Consider the following 7,439-nt stretch of genomic DNA (forward strand, 5'->3'; position numbering starts at 1 on the left):
AATAAAATGTGCTACCTTGTTATTAAATAGATGATTTTTGATAAAAATATGAAGTCAATTTCAACAATTTAGTATGAAGAATATATGCTTGGAAAATATATGCATTATATAAATTTCATTATTTTCTACAGAAAATATTGTCATGTTGGAGAATCCATAAACTCTATCCATTTTTATAAACATTATATGACTGAATTTTACAATCATAATTATGTATTAAGAAATCTATCCAAACTATGGGAATCTAATAGGAGACATATAAACTGAAGTGTGGCAAGTGCAATAAAGTATTTTATGTTTGCATTCGAGTGTTCTTTCTCATATTATTTTATTTGGTTTTGGAAAAACACAATTAAGTCCTAGATATTTATTTTTTGTAAAAAAATGATAAATGCACCCTGAGCAATGTACATGTGTTAATTAATGTACCAACTTAATCATTCTGGATTTCTAGAAAAAGTAATATATATTGTTCAATGTTTGTGAATGGCCTTATTATATTTTTGTCTCTGAAAATAATATACACGCTCATGTCCATTATTTTGTTGAGAGAATTCATGTAGTGTATGACATTTGTGGTCCCTTCTCTATATGCTTCGTTTCACGCTTAGTACTGGCCCTCACAAAAGCGTTGTGACGGAGTAGACTGATGCAGAAGTTCTCTTGGTTGTGGTGGCCTGACCCACATCATTGTAAAAAAGGATTTGCTATTCCCTCATTGATCGACTTAGTTTCTGTTAAGTTTTGGTCAACCAAGCTTAGTAGCCATTCTTTCCTCTGTTTTTTCGTTATGTATATCTTCTATTTATTTTATTTGTTTTCAACCGCACAAGACAAAGATCCCACGGTGCACATGCATGAGTTTTCGCTCACGCTTTTAATGAGGATCAGACTTGTGGTTGTTCAACCATGGGATAAAAATTCAACAGCTCACCGAGCTTTGCTAGAGCTACGGACAAGACTTACGGACCAAGAGTTACAGGCTGATATGCCATATATTAATAGGAAACAGTGTTGGCTGTTTTTTTCGGTTCACCATGCCCGCTCCCGCTCCACCCCCAGGCCACGCGCCGGCGCCGGCGCTGGCGCTCGCCCCGGCCGCCCTCGCTGACCTGGCGGCCTCCTGGTTCATGCCGCTGCCGCCTCCGCCGCATGGCCGACCGGCTGCTGCCGCCCCTGCGAAGCTCCCCTCCCCGCTGCGGCCGTCGGATGCCCACCTGCCAGATCTAGATTCCCCGACGCCCGGCGGCTCCGACGCGCGCGCATCCTCCGGATCCGAGTTCGTCCCCGAGTCGCCGTTGGGTCCTGGCCCGGACTCAGTCGCTCCTCCAGCTGCGTCATCCCTGGCACGCATTGATGGGAGGTTGGTGGCTCGCCATTACTGCTCCACGTCGATGGAGCGCTCCAGCTCGCCTCCTGCTGCGACTTCAAGGCCAACGCCAGGCGCGTCTTCAAGGCCGGCGACAGGCGCGGGGCGCGAGGCGGACAAGGCGGACATGACCGACGGCTGGCTCCTTGTCAAATCGCGGCGAGGCCCGCGCCGCCCGGCTTTGGAGCCTCGGGCATCCATGCCTCCTCCCCTCCCGCTGTGGCTTAAAGGCCGATGTTGTCGCTGCCTCGCTCCTGGGCATAAAGCGCTGTTGTGCCGAGAGCCCATCCGCTGCGCTCGCTGCCTCGAGAACGGTCACCGCGCCCGTGGCTGCAAGAACCGGTGGCAGCCTCTCAGCTCTCTGCCTTGCCTCTCGTTCATCCCGCCACCACCTCTCCCTCGCCCGTCGCCTGCTGCTCCTCAGGCTCAGGAGCCTAAGTTCGGCGCTGGTCGGGGCTGGCCTCTCCCCAAACCTGCGCCGGCACCGCTGCTGCTCCCCCAACCACCAGCACCCCCTCTGCTGCTCGACACCACCACCACCATGCCGCATCTGGGTGATGCTTCTCTCAGGCCTGAGGAGGACTTCGTGGTCGTCCCTGCCATGCCGGAGATGCAGGCTGAAGCTGCCCTGCTCTCCACCAACGCCGCCGTTGCTTGGTTCGAAGGAGCTCGGGAGGATGTCCCCTGCAACACGGTGGCTGCTGCATTCGCCGCCACCTTCGGCTTCAGGCAGGAGGATGTGAGTGTCGTCCGACACTACCCCGAGCAGTACCTGGTGCGGTTCTTGTACCAGCACAACTGCGCCGACGCCGTCGACCGCGGCGACTTCCTCGTCGGCAACTCCAGGCTCTTTGTCTGCGGGTGGCGGCTCGAGGCGCACGCGGACAATGAGGACATGTTGTACCATGTCCGCCTCTGCCTTGAAGGGATCCCGGTGCACGGCTGGAACAACTACATCGCCTCGTTCGTCATCGGTCGTGGCTGCTCGCTGGACTACATCGAGCAAAGGTCGGTGCGTAGGGACGACACGCGCGACCTCTCGCTCTGGGCATGAATGTCTGACCCAATCCGCATCCCCAAGGTGAAGTGGCTCACCTTACCGGCTCGGGGCCATCGGCGTCGCGGTCGTCGTGGCCTCCGGCACTGCGTGCTGGTGCACCTTGATCTGCTGAAAGACCACACCAAGGTCAAGGATGACGACGACAACCCGCCTCCTGCGGAAATCCAGGAGTACACTTGGTACCGGCGCTGTGTGGATGGCACGGTGGGACGCGGTGAGCGCCATGCCGCCCAGGGCAGAGATGAGAGGAGGCCACCTCACCGGGACGACGAAGACGACCGTGACGGCCTGCGGGGCCGTGGTGCTCCACGTCCACGCGAGGGATGGGGCACCCGTATCCGGCGCTCCCTCTCCAGGGGAGCCACTGATCGCCAGCGGACGGAGGGGCAAGACCACAGCCGCGACCGTTCTGGTGGGCGGCGTCAGAGCGACGCCCCTGCGATGGCCGACCTCGCGCCTGCTCCTGCTAGCGTCGCGCCCGCCACGGTCCTTCTGGGCTCCGGGTCCACCAGCGCTGAGGAGACCCGTGCCCTGGAGTTGCTGCCGGTGCGTGGGCGTAGCCCGACACGCCAAGTCTCGCCACGGGCTGTGCGCCGGCGCGCCCAGGAGGCTCTCACGCCGCCAGCCTCGCCCCCTCTATCCCCCACGTCGGTGCTGCCACGTCAACTCCTCTCCAAGCGAGACGATCCCAGGGCGTCGGCCATCTCTCTAGCGGCTCAAAACCCGGCGGTGACACACCTCTGCTCGCCCATGGTGCTTCTTCCGCCTCTGTCGCCGGCCAGGCTGCCGGGCTTTGAGTCGTCGCCCACTCCTCCCCTGGTCTCCAGCGGCCCGGTGCGACGCACCCCCTCTCCGGTGCAAAGGCGCAGAGCGGCTGCGGACATCCAGCTGGCCAGTGTTGGCCTGGCTGTGCTCTTCGACGAGAGGCCGGAGCCGATTCTGCCATCCCCGGCGTCCACGCCGCCGCGTCTACCTGCTGCTCGTCGCAAGACGCTTGCGGGTGTTACCATCTCCAGGTCCGCTGCGGGTCTCTCCCTGCACAGGACATGTGTGAAGAACAAAGCCCCTGGGCGTGCCAAGGAGGCGCCTGCTACCAAGGTGGCTGAGCTGCTGGTTTGCCGCAACCTGGGAATAGTCAAGAATGGTGAAGATGTTACAGCGGCGGCCTTAGATGCTTTTGCATAGAAGTTCAAAGACACACTGCCCCCGGAGGTGATCAACTCCATGCGTGAGCTTTTCAAGCTTGATGATGTGCAGGCTGCTGGAGTGGAGGATGCGCTTATCCAGCACGGCGGGGCTGGCGCCATCGACCTGGATGGACCTGAGGATGCGGCTGGAGCCTTGTTGGCTGCAATCTGATTGATGGTCGTTGTTCTTTGGGTTTAGTAGTTCCCAATGTTAGATCAACTTCATGTGTCTGTAGTGTGGTGCGTGCACAAGGTGCAGTGTCATGTTTTCTTCTGGTGTCTTTGTAGCTCCAGGAGCTTTGCTAAGCTCAGAGTTGGGTTCTGTCAGCCCAGCTTGCTGCTGCTTTTGCATGTATGTGTGGCTGATGGATGTTCATCATGCCTCTATGTGTACTCCCTATTATCATGTTAGAGCAAGCTATCAATGTTTTATGTTGGAACGTCCGAGGCCTCAATTGTCCGGATCGACGGTCCATTGTCAACGCCACCATCACCTTCTCCTCCTGTCATATTGCATGCCTTCAGGAGACGAAACTTGTCAATGTCGACGTGTTCACGGCCTCCTTCCTTGGGGGAAACAGACTGCGCAACTTTGCGCAGAGGCCAGCCGAAGGCACAAGGGGGGGAATGCTTCTGCTTTGGGATGACCAGTTGGTGGACCTAGTTGACATCAACTACACCGCCTTCTGTTTATCCACGATGGTCCGAGTCCGAAACTCCGACGTGCAATACAAGATCACCACCGTTTACGGCCCCACCGACTCTTCTCGCAAAGACGATTTCTTCGCGGAGCTCATCGACCAAAAACCACCTGCCGGAGTCCTATGGCTTGTGGCAGGAGATTTCAATCAAATATATCACGCGCGCGACAAGAGTAATAGAAACATTAATCGGAGTCGCATCAACCGGTTTCGAACGGCTCTCCAGAGTTGCGAGTTGAAAGAAATTCATCTACAAAATAGGAGGTTCACCTGGAGCAACGAGAGGGCAAACCCGACCTTGTGCAAACTTGATTCGTTCTTCTGCAACGCTGAATGGGACGCCGCCTTTGGCACCCACGTGCTCCACGCCCTATCTTCCTCCCTTTCCGACCACTGCCCTCTCCTTCTCGCAGATGACAAAGGCCCAATGAGACCCAAGACCTTCAAGTTCGAAAACTTCTGGGTCTCCATGCCGGGTTTCATGGAAGTTGTTAGCAAGGCTTGGGATGAGCAGCCTCCGCACTCTGAGCCGTATCAGATCTTGTTCCACAAACTCAGAAAGGTTGGACATCGCCTTTCTGAGTGGAGTAGGGGGCTCTTCTCAAAGGCAAAAATTCAGCTGCATGCGGCCCTTTTGGTGATCCTGCACCTTGACATTGCGCAAGAAAACAGACATCTTTCCCCCGACGAGGTTGATCTAAGGGCTAGGCTTAAGAGGAGGGTAATAAGCCTGGCCGTGCTTGTGAGGGCTCGGAAAAAGCAATGCGCGAGAATTGCTAACCTCAAGGAAGGAGATGCAAATACCAAATTCTTCCATCGCCAGGTCAATGCAAGGAGGAGAAAGAATCATATCCTCAGGCTAAAGCATGGCCAGGGTTGGGTCACTGACCATGATGCTAAGGAGAAGATAATTCATGACCACTTTTCTACGGTCATGAGGAGAGGGTCTTTGTCAACAAAAGACTTCAACTGGGACGAGCTCAACCTGGAGTCTCACGAGTTGGAGCTGCGCGAGCTTGGATCCCCATCACCGAGGAGGAGGTGCTTGGGGCATTAAACGACATGCCCAATGATAAGGCGCCAGGCCCGGACGGCTTCACGGGCATTTTCTTCAAGAAGTGTTGGGGCATAATCAAGCATGATGTGATGAGGGTGATTCTCCAGTTTGACTCCTTACACACGTCCGATCTACACTGGCTCAACTCTGCCAACGTCGTGCTTCTGCCCAAGAAGGAGGGAGCTGAGGGTATTGGCGATTATAGACCCATTAGCCTTATCCATGCTATCGCCAAAATCCTCGCGAAGGTGCTATCCCTCCGCCTTGCTCCGCACATGAACAAACTTGTCTCCAACGCTCAAAGCGCCTTCATCAAGACGAGAAGCATACACGATAACTTCATGTGCGTGCGCAACTTTGCCCGCTGGCTCCATAAGTGCAAGACTCCGTCGCTCCTGTTCAAGCTTGACATCCGAAAGGCATTTGATTCGGTCAGATGGGAGTATGTGCTGGACCTCCTCCGACGCCGTGGGTTCCCATGCAAATTTCGTAACTGGATTGCGGCGCTTCTTTGCACCTCTTCCTCGAGGATCATCCTAAATGGTGTGCCCGGCCCGCCAATCATTCACGGTCAGGGCCTTCGCCAGGGGGACCCAATTTCACCGTTGCTATTCGTCATCGCCATTGATCCGCTACAACGGCTCCTTGACTTGGCTACCCGCAAGAAATTGCTCCGCTGGATCCGTGGAAGAGGTGTCATGGTGCGTACCTCGCTTTATGCGGATGATGCCGCGGTGTTCATGGCCCCTATAAAAAAAGACATTGACAACTTCTCGGCAATTTTACGTGGTTTTGGGCAGGTCACCGGGCTATGCACCAACTTTCACAAGAGCTCCGTTGTGCCTATCCGGTGCAATAACCTTAACTTAGGACACATTCTGCAAAGCATGCCGGCCATTGTGGCTTCCTTCCCTCTACGGTACTTAGGCCTCCCGCTATCCGTCTGGCAGCTGAAAAAGGCGGATTTCTAATTTCTTGAAGACAAGGTGGCGAGCAAATTGGTTACGTATGAGGGGCAGAACATTACTACCATTGGGCGCACGACATTAGTAAAATCGGTCATCTCCTCACTTGCGGTCTACTTCATCACCTCCTTGATTGTCCCTCCGTCCATCTTGCAAAATGTGAACAAGCTGGAGCGTGCTTTCCTGTGGTCCGGGTCGGATAAGACCACGGGAGCAAAGTGCAAGGTTAATTGGAATATTGTCTGCCGCCCATCGGAGTACGGTGGCCTTGGAGTCCTTAACACCGCCAAGTTTGCTCGCGCCTTGCGACTGAGATGGCCTTGGTTCGAATGGACGGAGCCAAATAAGATGTGGGTCGGTTTGGGCAACCCTTGTGACGAGGCGGACATGTCGTTCTTCTATGCCTCAACCACCATTTCTGTGGGGAATGGGGCCAAAACGCCCTTCTGGGAATCCCCTTGGCTACAGGGAGCCAAACCAAAAGATGTTGCTCCCCTAATTTTCAAGGCCTCCATGAGGAAAAATTGGAAGGTGCGCGAGGCCCTCAAAAACAATGATTGGATTCTCAAGATCAACCCCTCCATGACCGTCTCCATCGAGCACATCCGGCAATTCTTCACCCTTTGGATGCTCTTGCACAACTTCCATCTTGATGAGCTTTCCGAGGATTCCATTATATGAAAGCACACGGCCGATGGGTGCTACACCGCCGCCTCCGCATATCAAGCGCAATTCCTCGGGCTAGTTCTCTCCCCCATGGAGCACATGATTTGGAAGGCTTGGGCGCCTCCAAAGGCAAAGTTCTTCGCTTGGCTGGCAACCCAAGATAGAATCTGGACGGCGGATAGGCTCGCCAAGCGGGGTTGGCCGAACTGTGGTCTTTGCCTTGCCCTCTTTGCAAAAGGGAGCAAGAGAGCGGTCCTCGTCTTTTTTTCAAGTGTCGTTACACCATCCGCCTTTGGAAGATGGCCATTGAGAAATTTTAGCTTACGCATTTGGACACCTCTTCATGGCATTTGGAGGCTTCAGTCAAGAGTTGGTGGGAAAATTTGACCGGCACAGGAGTACCCGACAGAAAGGCGATGGCCTCGATGACTATG

This window comes from Triticum urartu, chromosome 6 (assembly GCF_003073215.2).
Source record: "Triticum urartu cultivar G1812 chromosome 6, Tu2.1, whole genome shotgun sequence".
NCBI classification, from domain to species: Eukaryota; Viridiplantae; Streptophyta; class Magnoliopsida; order Poales; family Poaceae; genus Triticum; species Triticum urartu.